Source organism: Amphibalanus amphitrite, unplaced genomic scaffold (genome assembly GCF_019059575.1).
Source record: "Amphibalanus amphitrite isolate SeventyFive unplaced genomic scaffold, NRLGWU_Aamphi_draft 000288F_arrow, whole genome shotgun sequence".
Classification (NCBI taxonomy): Eukaryota; Metazoa; Arthropoda; class Thecostraca; order Balanomorpha; family Balanidae; genus Amphibalanus; species Amphibalanus amphitrite.
This window is the reverse complement of record NW_024881783.1, coordinates 263,851-278,468: the sequence shown is the minus strand read 5'-3', so window position 1 is coordinate 278,468 and position 14,618 is coordinate 263,851.

The window sequence follows — 14,618 nt, the reverse complement described above, 5'->3', positions numbered from 1 at the left end:
TACCCTGTAGAATCTTTGTTTATGGTCCGATTTAAAAATTTCGGCCACCACTGTGTTCGTCTCATCGAGAAGCAGTAGCACATTCGAAAAAACCCGAGGTCAAGGTCATAGGTCAAGGTCAAGGTCACTTTAAACGTTAATTTTAGTCCACGTACCCTGTAGAATCTTTGTTTATGGTCCGATCTGAAAATTTCGGCCACCACTGTGTTCGTCTCATCGAGAAACAGTAGCACATTTGAAAAAATCCGAGGTCAAGGTCATAGGTCAAGGTCAAGGTCACTTTAAACGCTAATTTTAGTCCCCGTACCCTGTAGAATCTTTGTTTATGGCCCGATTTGAAAATTTCGGCCACCACTGTGTTCGTCTCATCGAGAAGCAGTAGCACATTTGAAAAAAATCCGAGGTCAAGGTCATAGGTCAAGGTCAAGGTCAATTTAAACGTTAAATTTAGTCCCCGTACCCTGTAGAATCTTTGTTTATGGTCCGATCTGAAAATTTCGGCCACCACTGTGTTCGTCTCATCGAGAAGCAGTAGCACATTCGAAAAAATCCGAGGTCAAGGTCATAGGTCAAGGTCAAGGTCACTTTAAACCTTAATTTTAGTCCCCGTACCCTGTAGAATCTTTGTTTATGGTCCGATTTGAAAATTTCGGCCACCACTGTGTTCGTCTCATCGAGAAGCAGTAGCACATTCGAAAAAACCCGATGTCAAGGTCATAGGTCAAGGTCAAGGTCACTTTAAACGTTAATTTTAGTCCCGCGTACCCTGCTGTAGAATCTTTATTTTCCGATTTGGAAATTTTGGCCACCACTGTGTTCGTCTCATCGAGAAGCAGTAGCACATTCGAAAAAATCCGAGGTCAAGTTCATAGGTCAAGGTCAAGGTCACTTTAAACGTTAATTTTAGTCCCCGTAACCTGTAGAATCTTTGTTTATGGTCCGATTAAAAAATTTCGGCCACCACTGTGTTCGTCTCATCGAGAAGCAGTAGCACATTCGAAAAAATCCGAGGTCAAGGTCATAGGTCAAGGTCAAGGTCAATTTAAACGTTAAATTTAGTCCCGGTACCCTGTAGAATCTTTGTTTATGGTCCGATCTGAAAATTTCGGCCACCACTGTGTTCGTCTCATCGAGAAGCAGTAGCACATTCGAAAAAATCCGAGGTCAAAGTCATAGTTCAAGGTCAAGGTCACTTTAAACGTTAATTTTAGTCCCCGTACCCTGTAGAATCTTTGTTTATGGTCCGATTTGAAAATTTCGGGCACCACTGTGTTCCTCTCATCGAGAAGCAGTAGCACATTGGAAAAAACCCGAGGTCAAGGTCATAGGTCAAGGTCAAGGTCACTTTAAACGTTAATTTTAGTCCCCGTATCCTGTAGAATCTTTGTTTATGGTCCGATCTGAAAATTTCGGCCACCACTGTGTTCGTTTCATCGAGAAGCAGTAGCACATTCGAAAAAATCCGAGGTCAAGGTCATAGGTCAAGGTCAAGGTCACTTTAAACGTTAATTTTAGTCCCCGTACCCTGTAGAATCTTTGTTTATGGTCCGATCTGAAAATTTCGGCCACCACTGTGTTCGTCTCATCGAGAAGCAGTAGCACATTCGAAAAAAATCCGAGGTCAAGGTCATAGGACAAGGTCAAGGTCAATTTAAACGTTAAATTTACTCCCCGTACCCTGTAGAATCTTTGTTTATGGTCCGATTTGAAAATTTCGGCCACCACTGTGTTTGTCTCCTCGAGAAGCAGTAGCACATTCGAAAAAAAACCCGAGGTCAAGGTCATAGGTCAAGGTCAAGGTCACTTTAAACGTTAACTTTAGTCCCCGTACCCTGTAGAATCTTTGTTTATCGTCCGATCTGAAAATTTCGGCCACCACTGTGTTCGTCTCATCGAGAAGCAGTAGCACATTCGAAAAAATCCGAGGTCAAGGTCATAGGTCACGGTCAAGGTCACTTTAAACGTTAACTTTAGTCCCCGTACCCTGTAGAATCTTTGTTTATGGTCCGATTTAAAAATTTCGGCCACCACTGTGTTCGTCTCATCGAGAAGCAGTAGCACATTCGAAAAAACCCGAGGTCAAGGTCATAGGTCAAGGTCAAGGTCACTTTAAACGTTAATTTTAGTCCACGTACCCTGTAGAATCTTTGTTTATGGTCCGATCTGAAAATTTCGGCCACCACTGTGTTCGTCTCATCGAGAAGCAGTAGCACATTTGAAAAAATCCGAGGTCAAGGTCATAGGTCAAGGTCAAGGTCACTTTAAACGTTAATTTTAGTCCCCGTACCCTGTAGAATCTTTGTTTATGGTCCGATTTGAAAATTTTGGCCACCACTGTGTTCGTCTCATCGAGAAGCAGTAGCACATTTGAAAAAATACGAGGTCAAGGTCATAGGTCAAGGTCAAGGTCAATTTAAACGTTAAATTTAGTCCCCGTACCCTGTAGAATCTTTGTTTATGGTCCGATTTGAAAATTTCGGCCACCACTGTGTTCGTCTCATCGAGAAGCAGTAGCACATTCGAAAAAACCCGATGTCAAGGTCATAGGTCAAGGTCAAGGTCACTTTAAACGTTAATTTTAGTCCCCGTACCCTGTAGAATCTTTATTTTCCGATTTGAAAATTTTGGCCACCACTGTGTTCGTCTCATCGAGAAGCAGTAGCACATTCGAAAAAATCCGAGGTCAAGTTCATAGGTCAAGGTCAAGGTCACTTTAAACGTTAATTTTAGTCCCCGTACCCTGTAGAATCTTTGTTTATGGTCCGATTTAAAAATTTCGGCCACCACTGTGTTCGTCTCATCTAGAAGCAGTAGCACATTCGAAAAAAATCCGAGGTTCTACAGGTTCAAAGATTCTACAGGGTACGGGGACTAAATTTAACGTTTAAATTGACCTTGACCTTGACCTATGACCTTGACCTCGGATTTTTTTTTCGAATGTGCTACTGCTTCTCGATGAGACGAACACAGTGGTGGCCGAAATTTTCAGATCGGACGATAAACAAAGATTCTACAGGGTACGGGGACTAAAATTAACGTTTAAAGTGACCTTGACCTTGACCTATGACCTTGACCTCGGTTTTTTTCGAATGTGCTACTGCTTCTCGATGAGACGAACACAGTGGTGGCCGAAATTTTCAGATCGGACGATAAACAAAGATTCTACAGGGTACGGGGACTAAAATTAACGTTTAAAGTGACCTTGACCTTGAACTATGACCTTGACCTCGGTTTTTTTTCGAATGTGCTACTGCTTCTCGATGAGACGAACACAGTGGTGGCCGAAATTTTTAAATCGGACCATAAACAAAGATTCTACAGGGTACGGGGACTAAAATTAACGTTTAAAGTGACCTTGGCCTTGACCTATGACCTTGACCTCGGTTTTTTTTCGAATGTGCTACTGCTTCTCGATGAGACGAACACAGTGGTGGCTGGAATTTTCAAATCGGACCATAAACAAAGATTCTACAGGGTACGGGGACTAAAATTAACGTTTAAAGTGACCTTGACCTTGACCGATGACCTTGACCTCGGATTTTTTCGAATGTGCTACTGCTTCTCGATGAGACGAACACAGTGGTGGCCGAAATTTTCAAATCGGACCATAAACAAAGATTCTACAGGGTACGGGGACTAAATTTAACGTTTAAATTGACCTTGACCTTGACCTATGACCTTGACCTCGGATTTTTTCAATTGTGCTACTGCTTCTCGATGAGACGAACACAGTGGTGGCCGAAATTTTCAAATCGGACCATAAACAAAGATTCTACAGGGTACGGGGACCAAAATTAACGTTTAAAGTGACCTTGACCTTGACCTATGACCTTGACCTCGGATTTTTTCGAATGTGCTACTGCTTCTCGATGAGACGAACACAGTGGTGGCCGAAATTTTTAAATCGGACCATAAACAAAGATTCTATAGGGTACGGGGACTAAAATTAACGTTTAAAGTGACCTTGACCTTGCCCTATGACCTTGACCTCGGATTTTTCAAATGTGCTACTGCTTCTCGATGAGACGAACACAGTGGTGGCCGAAATTTTCAAATCGGACCATAAACAAAGATTCTACAGGGTACGGGGACTAAAATTAACGTTTAAAGTGACCTTGACCTTTACCTATGACCTTGACCTCGGATTTTTTCGAATTTGCTACTGCTTCTCGATGAGACGAACACAGTGGTGGCCGAAATTTTCAAATCGGACCATAAACAAAGATTCTACAGGGTACGGGGACTAAAATTAACGTTTAAAGTGACCTTGACCTTGACCTATGACCTTGACCTCGGATTTTTTCGAATGTGCTACTGCTTCTCGATGAGACGAACACAGTGGTGGCCGAAATTTTCCGATAGCTCCAAAAATGAAGATTTTATAGGGTACGGCGATTTTTAAGGTGACCTTGACCTTGACCTATGACCTTGACCTCGGATTTTTTTGAATGTGCTACTGCTTCTCGATGAGACGAACACACTGGTGGTCGAATTTTTCAAATCGGACCATAAACAAAGATTCTACAGGGTACGCAGTATTTTGACCTCTCAAGGTCAAACGGTTTGACCTAGGAAAAAAAGGTCACCATTTTCGAACTCAGCGTGCCATTTGCTATCTGTATGCCAATTTTGAGCGAAATCATTACTCGAATTTGAATCCGAATACGAATACGACGCTAACTTTATGGACATGGGGTTGCGACCAGGATAAATGGTGGTTTCTGAGCCTGGCCGCAAACTTGGCTATCTCAACTCAAAACTAATGTTAAGGTGGGAGGGTCCTTTTAACGTATTTAAAAATTATCGCAAAAAGTGGGGTCTCAATATTAGTAAAGTAATCTTGGGGTCTCAAGGGGTTTGACGTCCATAGTACTCAGATACCTACAACAATGGAAGTTGGAACCGAATGACGACACCTCTTCTAATTAGATTTCCTGTTTATTGGGCTAGCTGAGCTAATTCAGCTAACCTTCGCCCTGGGTGGGGGGGGGGGGCCATTTTGGCCCCCCCCCTGTGGTTTTTCAGCGATAACTCAGAAACCACTTGAGTTAGCGCCCTGAAACTTTGTATAGCTGTTTATTCAACATTTTTACATCATGTCCTTTTTTGGGGGGTTCGGGTCAGGTCAGGTCAGGTCACAAGGTCACCAAAACTGACACCACCTCTAAAAAAGTTCAAAGCTCTCTCAAAGGCACAGCTTTTATCCGATCGATGTAAAATTTACAGTATTTGAAGATGTCACCCAGCTCTACAAAATGGCTATCTCGGATTTTTTATAAATGTGACCTAAGGTCAGGTCAGGTCATCGCTGCTCCCCATTATAAGTCAATGGGAGAATCGAAAAGTAGTTGTTTTTCAGCTAAATCGGGCGTGATTGTTCCTATATTTCGTTATTGAAGTGTCTTGGGTCAGCAAATCACAGCCCATGTGAAACCATTTGCTTGTGACCTCGCTGAGGTCACGCTAGGTCATCTCCCTGGTCACCAGAGGTCACCAGCGGTTTTTCTGCACTTACTTGTTATTGAATAGAGATAGAGACTCCGTTCGACGTTTATCGTGTTTGTCTCGTCAATGCGGATCGAATGATATGCAGCATGACCTATTTCGGTAAGGTCATGACCTTGACCTGAGGTCAAATTTTCAAAATGACCTTTCGAGGTCAAACTATATATCATTCGACGCGTCTCGACGAGCCAAGCACGATGGTGCATGAATCGTTTCTCTATTTTCTCGTGAATGCATGCTATAGTTAAAAACATTTTCAAAGAAATTTGCCAAGTTGACCTTGCATGACCTCTGTAGGCCAAACCGTTGAGCTGAGGTCAAATCTGACGAACCTTGGCGAAAGAGCTTGAAAAGAGCTATCGATTGCTTTTTTCCGCGGCTCTCTAGCTCTTCTAGTTTCCGAGCTACAGCGGAATATGTCCGGCAACACCGAAAACACTGAAATTTGACCTATGATGACCTCTAGCGACCTCAATATTGACCTTAGCGAAAAAATGACCGAAATACTTTCGAACGTACTTGTTATGGGCTTTCGTTTGCTTTTTTCCGCGTCTTCCTAGCCCTCTTCGTTTTCGAGTTAGACGGGGGGGTCATTTTGGCCCCCCCCACCAGGGCGAAGGTGGCTCAGACCCACACCAGGGCGCGGGCTAACTAAGATCTCAGTACAAAACATTGCAACTTTGTGTCCCAGCAAATACCTACCACGATTCTTCCAGACCTCTCACTTCTCGTCCTGCCCCGGGGGCCCGGAGTTGTTATCAAAATAAACCTAGTGGAACCTAGTAGGATACAAGTCGAGACTCGAGACTCCCAGAACATTGTTCAGTATTGTTAGACATATTTATAAAATCTGATGGCCAATAGTTGCAAACCAAAATGATAATTAAATCTAAATTATCATTTAGATTTTAATTATTAGGTATTTTGAATTGCAACTATAAGCCATCAGATTTTAAAAATAGTGGAACATGTTAACCCGCGCAGGGCTGGGGGGGGGGGTAAATTTTACCCCCCCCCCCCTCGCGAATTTTTGCAATATCTCGAAAACGGCTGCGCGCAGCGCCGCCAAACTTTCAGTACCTTTTCTTACATCAATTTGACACGTTCCCTGAAAATTTGAGCAAAATCCGTCGGAATTTTTTTTTGAGAAATTGACGTTTTAGTGACGTCATGCTCGCCATTTTCGCCTCAAATACGGCAAAAGTTCAAACGCCGCTAACATCTTCATTTTTAAAGGAATCAAGACGTAACAAAGAAGGTTATACGTAATTCTACTTTGTCTATCAAATGGTTATCTCGGTTTTTTGAAAATTTTGGATTTTGGCCCAAATTTTTTTCTTCAAAAAACTGATTTTTTTGGGAAAATGATTATAAAATCCAAAATTTTGGGTGTATCGAAAAAACCGGAATATATGTCAGAGAAGTGGTCTATGTGCACCTACATACCAATTTTTAGAAGAATCGGTTCAAAAATGTGGGAGTTATTCAAGATTTTATGACGTCACGACACACAAAAATTTTGAAAAAATGATTTTTTTTTGGAAGTTCTAGACCTCGTACGGAAACAAAAATAGCACCATTCGATTTGCCGTGAAAAACTGCATCAGATATACACCGTTTTAGGCCTTAACAACCAACTTCAAAATTTGACCTCACTTGACCTGACCTTGACCTGACCTCGACCTGAAATTCATCCAGAGGTGGTCCATATCACTTATTGAGTGTGCCTATTGAATTCTATGAGTAAAATTACCCATAAAACATGTGTCGCACATGCCCTTTTCTATATTTTGTTTTTTGGTGACCTGACCTGACCTGACCTGACCTTGACCTTGACCTCTGAATGATATTGTATGCAACGAATATTGTCTTGGTAGCCTAAGAACACGTTTTGGGCAATCAGTCTCAGTCGATGACTCCATTCTTCGGCAACTACGGTGCAAGGCCGATACTGTAGAAACTTGCAATTTGTACCCTTGACCTGACCTTGACCTTGACCTCAAACTTTAAATTAAGTATATGTTTTTAGTTGTTCGTGATGAGATCTTTCGATTGGCGTTTGATTTTTCCAAATCGGACCATTAGTTCGGGAGATAACAGGGGGGGGGGGGGTAAAATTTACCCCCCCCCCCAGCCCCGCGCGTTCGGCTGGAGACCCCAGCCCCGCGCGGGTTAAAGCATTCTTTTCAGAAACACGCAGCACCTGTCAGTTGGCATGCCGTTTCTCCGTGCGTCTGAATGCTCCCATTGTCGGTGAATTACCATTCACCTCACACATCTGAGCCTAAAAAGGAAAGCGCCGCGGCACTCTGCCTCCCTTATCCCAACACAGCGCCGCTTCCACTCAATCTGACACTATTACCCGCTACGCTGTCTGCGCCGCTCCTATGCAATCTGGGCGCCGGCTTACCCACCTTCCCCGCGCGCGGTGGCGGTCGGGGTGAGAGGCCGAGTCGACGCAGGGACGACGGCGCTGACGAATAGCCGCCGTCTGGGGCGACGCTGCAGCCGGCGGCGACGGCTGCTGCCGACGGCCAGGGTCGTTCTGGAGGCGGTGTATGGAGACGGATGAGACGCTGATGGACACTAGGTCACCGGGAGCAGCTGAATGAGACGGCTGATAGCCTGCTCACATGGCACCGTGTCCGCCTTAGCAATCAACAGGGCTGAACGCATGGCGATCTTGTGTGCTTATTGATCAACACGGGATCAATTGCTGTCAAGCTGAAAATCTTTAAATTTTCAGCAAAGGGTAAAGGAATGGTTAATTGTGCATTGCGAGTAGGTCCTGCCAATAATAATGCATTTAATGTCCTTTAACAGCAATATGAATTGTTATTTGAGTTTTAAGTCTTTATGTAATTGAGCAACAACTGATGTGACGGTAGCTATACTTGACTAAAGAAGTGACAACATGATGCCGTGTCTATCGTGCCAATGGAGCTCCTTATGTCTATGTCGAAATGCTCATGCCGGTCGGTATGTACCTGTGTAATAAAGTTCGTGATAATTAACCCTCGCCCTGGCAGGGCATTTTTCATAACACGGCCTGGCAGGGGGGGGGGGTCGATGCGACCCCCCCCTCGCGATTGGCTCCTATGGCACCTAGAAACACCAAATTTGGTAGGTAGGTGGGCCCCCTGGAGTTCTCGCCCCTGTGCAAATTTGGTTGCTCTAGGTCAATATTTAGGGGGGTTTTGGGGGGGTATAAATGTAAAAATTTCGCTAAAAACAGGTCAAAAGTTTTTCGCTTATAACTTTTGATCTAATTAAGATAGAACAAAAAGAAAAGCACCAGTGAACTCAGCACGTCAAGGCGCGTCGAATGAAATACTTTTTAGCTTGCTTAAGTGTACTTAAAGTTTTTCTTAAATTTTAAGTAAACTTAAATTAATAAATTAAGTTAAAGTTGACCAAATTGCATCATATCGCATATCATTCGATTCGGCTGATCACCAGGAACACAGTGATACCATTTTTGAAGCTCTAGCGTCATTATATGCCAAGTTATTGGCAAAAACGTCATTTGACCTCAGTTGACCTCATTTGACCTGACCCATGGATAAGTACACCAAACAAAGAAGCACCAAGTGACCTGCTGTTAAGTACTGTGGTTTCAAAGCACAAAAGTGATAAAACGAAGCGGATATCTCCAGTATTTTCCGAATTTAGTATTTTCCCATAGGCTTAACATTACGACGTCATGACCTCTAACTGACCTCAGGTCAGTGACCTCAAAAAACCCGACCTATATGTTATACAACTCGGTGAACTTAGCACATCCTGAAAGTTTGAAGGAAATCAGTGCAAAACTGTGAGTTGGACAGGTGCAAAAAGAAAATTGAAATTTGACCATGACCTTGTACGGTTTTTCTGACCTGGTGACCTGACCCAAGGTCACCCGGACCTGAAATTTTCAGGTCATATGTAAAAAGGTTGCCCCATAGGCTGTGCCAAATTTGGCGGCGCTGCGCGCCGCCGTTTTTACGCTATCTTCGAAAAACCTTAGGGGGGGGGGGGGGTCGCATCGACCCCCCCCCCCCTGCCAGGGCGAGGGTTAAAATACAGCGTTTCACTTTTCACGTTATATTTGAATGTCCGAGATAATGAGTTCGATCGAGATGACGAGCCGAAAAGAACAAGTGAAGATAAGCGACCGGCGAGGGAGCGACCCTCACACGGTCCGAGTCCGTTGCTGTCTTAGAATTCTCATCATCATCATCATCATCATGTATTCTTATGTTCGTCCACATTCGATGGCTTTTCGGAACAAGTGTCAGGTTTACATAAAATCAGGTACCTATTAAAAGTAAAATATGCAGCATAAAAGTAAGATTGCACCCTACACTAAAAATATTAAAATACACATGAAACACGCCTAAAAGTTATCAACACCATTTAAAAAAAGTATCAGTGTCCTATTTAGGTGGAGGTCGTCAGCCACTTTCTCGCCCTTCTCCGACAGACTCTGGCAGAGCGGGACTCTCTCACTTCCGCAGGAGCGCGGTTCCAGAGTGAGACAGCACGACAAAAGAACGACTTCCGTGCGTGTTCACTGCGCACTCGAGGGATCTGCAGCGAGCCGGCTAGAGAGCCCCTCGTGTCCCTGGTGGAGACGTCACTGCGGTGTGCGATTTGGGCCGTGAGGCCGGTTGGCGCTTGGTCGTTATTGAGCAAGTAGTGCATTTGCGATGCGTCGCGCTCGGCCACAAGGTTGTCGAGTGACGGCCACTCCAGTTTCGCTAACAACGGCGTGACACACGGGCGTAGGAACGTCATGAAAAGTGGGTGGGCCACCCTGTCAAGGGGCCTCCTTTTCCAGGGGGCCTCCTATTTTCAGGGGCCTCCAACTTTTTCCTCGTCCTGCTGGCTGCTTTCAAGTATGACCACCAAATCTAGCTTCTGAGATCGGGCAGATGTACCCAGGGGCGTAACCGCTTAAGCGAACAGTGCGGAAAGTCCGCACCATTTTTAAAACTTATTCCCCCTCCGATTTTTTTTTTAGAATCTATTTGCCGCAAACGGCGCATGACCCCTGAAAAAAACCTTACACAAATGTCTTCCTCGTTTCCCAGGTGCCCCCATTAGCTTCATAGGCGCCCTCTTAAGCATATAAGCGCCCTATGTATAGTCATCAGAGACATCCCTATATGTCCCACAGTCGCCCCGTTGTCGCATACAATGTGCGCTTATCATAGGCGTCTCTCTTTTATGGACACTGGAAGGCACCTCTCTTTGCCATGCTGGCGCCCCTGTTTCTTATGAATGCACCCCCATGGCATTGATCAATTGCAGTCGCAGACCTCTATTGCATGTGGACGCCCATATATGTAGGCCTCAGAGGCACCCCTCGTTCGCATTGAGGCGCCCCTATGGGCTTCATAGGCGCCCCTCTATTGCATGTAGGTGCCCTACGGTCTCAGAACCGCTCCCCTTTGGCATGCAGACGCCCATCTTTCGACGGAGGAGCCGCTGTGGTTCTTAGAGACGGCATGGTGCTCCCAGACACAGATGGGGCTCTCGGAGTCGACAGTGTGGGACCTTCAGTCGCTGACGGGTGCCCGTCAGATGTGGACCCTCAGAGATGCCGGTATGTGGCCCTTAGAGACACCGGTGTGGAACCCTCAGATACTTCAGTGTGAAGCCCTTGCAATTGCTGGTGTGGAGCTATGAATGCGCTGGCTTAAATTCCTCAGAGGCCGGTACATGGACATTAGAGCTCAGTGAGAGCTTGTGTGGTGCCTTCAGTGGCCTTGTGGAGCCGTTAGACATCAACATGGTGCTCTCAGGAGCCGGTGAGTCCTCAGAGTCACCGGTGTGGGGCCTTCAGAGCTCCGAGATACTGGTGTGGGGCCCTCAGAGGTGTCGGTGTGGGTCCTTCAGATGTACCTATAGAGCCTTGAGATGCACAGGTGTGGTGGCCCACAGAGGTGCCGGTGTGGGGCCCCAGAGCCACCGATATAGGGCCCTAAGGGACACTAGTATGACCCTCAAAGGCGCCGCTGTGTGGCGCTCATAAACACTAGTGTGGAGCCATCACAGGCGGGTGGAGCCGTTAGAGGCCGGAAAGGGCCCTTAGACGCCTACAAGGAGCCTTCAGAAGCCGGCGTGGCACCCTTATGGGGATAAGCGTGTCTACTTAGGAGCCCTTGAGGTGCTCTCATGAGCTCTGTGGGGCCCTACCGAGCCGAAATATGGCCACGGCCAGTTGCCGCCGCATGGCTCTTCGGACTATCATTCTCAGGGGCCTCATCTGCCTAGTTTGAATAGAAGGGCCTCTCAGACAATCAGTCTCATGGGCCTCCTCTGGCTAGTATAAATAGAAGGGCCTGTTAGACCATCAATCCTAGGGGCCTGTTCTGGTTAGTATAAATAGAATAGCCTTTTAGACCATTAATCTCAGGGGGCTCCTGTGGACAGTATAAATAAAAGGGCCTCTCAGACCATCAGTCTCGGGGGCCTCCCTAGAAAAGTGTAAATGTGGATAGAGGGCCCCCTCAGATTCATTAGGAGTGGACCTCTCTGACTATCAGTCTCAGGGGCCTCTTGTGGCCAGTATGAATATAAGAGCCTCTCAGACCATCGGTCTCAGGGGCCTCTTCTGACTAGTTTGGATAGAGGGCCCTCCCAGACCACCGGTTTCAGGGGCCTCCAGTGGCCAGTTATATGAACAGAAGGGCCTCACAGCCATCAGCCTCGGGGGCCTCTTCTGACTGGTGTGAATATGAGGGCCTCTCATACCATCAGTCTCAGGGGCCTCCTCTGCCTAGTGTGAATATAAGGGCTTCCCAGGCCATCAGTCTCAGGGGACTCATCTGACTGGTGCCGGATTGAGGGACCTCCCAGACCGAAAGTTTTGGGGGTCTCCTGTGGCCAGTATGAATAGAAGGGCCTCTCAGTCCATCAGTCTTATGGGCCTCTTCTGCCTGGTGTGATTATAAGGGCCTCTCAGGTCATCAGTCTCAGGGGCCTCCTCTGACTACAGTGTAGATGGATAGGCCTCCCAGACCATCAGTCTCAGGGGCCTCTTCTGACTATTGAGGATAGAGGGGCCTCCTCTGACTAGTGAGGGTAGGGGGCCTCGGCTAGACCACCAGTGTCAGGGGCCTATTCTGACTAGTGTGGATGGAGGGGCCTCCCAGACCACCAGTCTCAGACCTCTGACTAGTGTGGATAGAGGGGCCTCCCAGACCGCCAGTGTCAGGGGCCTCCCAAGACCAGTGTGGATATTGGGGCCTCCTCAGATCCACTAGGGCCTCTCAGGCCATCAGTCTCAGGGGCTTCGACTGACAAGTATGAACAGAGGGCCTCCTTGGATCCATCACGGCCCCTTGGAGTCCGTGCGTGGGGATTCGTGGAACTTATTTCTACCGAGTTTGTTTATTCTGGAAGGTGACGACGTCCTCTCAAATCGAGACGAGGGGCCTCGAGTAAAAAGTGGGTGGGCCAAAACACATGGTTGGCCCCCCCACCTCGAAAAGTGGGTGGGCACTTGCCCACCTGGCCCCCCCTGTTCCTACGCCTATGGCGTGACATGGTCGCGTCTCCTCGCCCCCTTCACCACCTGCGCACAGTGGTTTACCACTTTCTGTAGCCGATGGCGCTGGGTGGCGTTGCAACCAGCCCATACAGTAGAGCAGTAGGCGAGATGTGGAAAGATGAGCATTTCTACAATCATTTTCTTTACAGACTCCGGCAATTTGCCAGCCATTTTTGATAGGCCTCCGAGTGTGGCATAGCAGCGTCTGACTGTGCCAGACACATGCTTCTCAAAAGTCAGCCCTGCGTCTACATCCATCCCCAGCACTTTCACCGTTGAAGACGGTCTGATTGAAGCATCGCCAAGTTGAACAGAAAATTCAGAGGTTAACAACCTCCTGTTTGACTTGATAAGAATAAGATCCGTTTTAGTGGGGTTAATTTTTAGACTGTTTTCGTTAAACCAACTGTGCGCGGTGGCTACGGTGCGCTCAACACTCGCTTTCAGTTGAGACAGATCGTCGGGTCTACTCCGGTGCAAAAACTGGACATCATCGGCGTACATGACTATTTTGGACTCCTCTGTGTCTATGTAGGACACTAAATCGTTTGTAAAAATTAAAAATAACACTGGGCCGATCAGGGACCCCTGCACCACGCCATGCGTAATGGGCAGCGTGTCACCTGCACCACCTCTCACAGCCTGTCTGCGCCCGCCGAGCCAGTTCACAAACCAGTGGGTATCAATCCCGTACCAGCCGAGCTTCTCCAGGAGCCGGGGATGCCGAACGCTGTCGAACGCCTTGGACGTATCGGCCTCCGCTCGACTGCCGGGGCTTCGGCCCGCTCCGGCGCGACATATACCACGCGTCATACATACGTCACACATGTATTGTACGTCATATCATAACACCAATCAGAAGCGGGTCAGGACAGGCATCACATGTAAGGAACGAGGCCCATAAAAGGACATTGTTAGTAAGGCAGGGGCTGGGGATGAACTTTGTTACAACCTGTGATTGCCTCAATAAGTATAGGTAACGGCTAAATCAATCTAAAAGTCCTTCTTCCATGCTTCAATGACTTCTGTACCGTTTATGATGTAGCACATTGTAGGTATATCAGCGAGGCTAGGTTCAGCATTTCTTTGGTTTCTTCAATACTACTTCAATTCAATTTTTAACCGCCTCTAGCACTAAATGCTTTGTTTGTGTTGGTCGAACCACGAATGCAATGACATGTTGAATAACAAAATATTTTACCTGCACGTATCTTGCTTTATTACGGAGCGAGCGAAGCGAGCGTAGTCTTTCCTTAGATTAACGGAAATTTCTGAGTATGAGCGGCCGGCCGGCCGGCCGGCCGTGGTCACGCTTTTGCGAGGCTTATATCTCAGCGGTTACAGGACAATTTGCCGAACTGCATTTTGCCGAATGCTTATTCGCCGAATGTCAATATGTCGAATGCATTTTGCCGACGTGTCTTTTTGCCGACGTGTCAAAAGGGCGAAGTGCTAAAAGTCGAAATGCAATTTGCCGACATGCCTTTTTGCCGACGTGCAATAAGTCGAAAATGTCAATTTGCCGAAATGTCAATTTGCCGAAAAGTCAATTAGTCGAAATGTCAATTCGCCG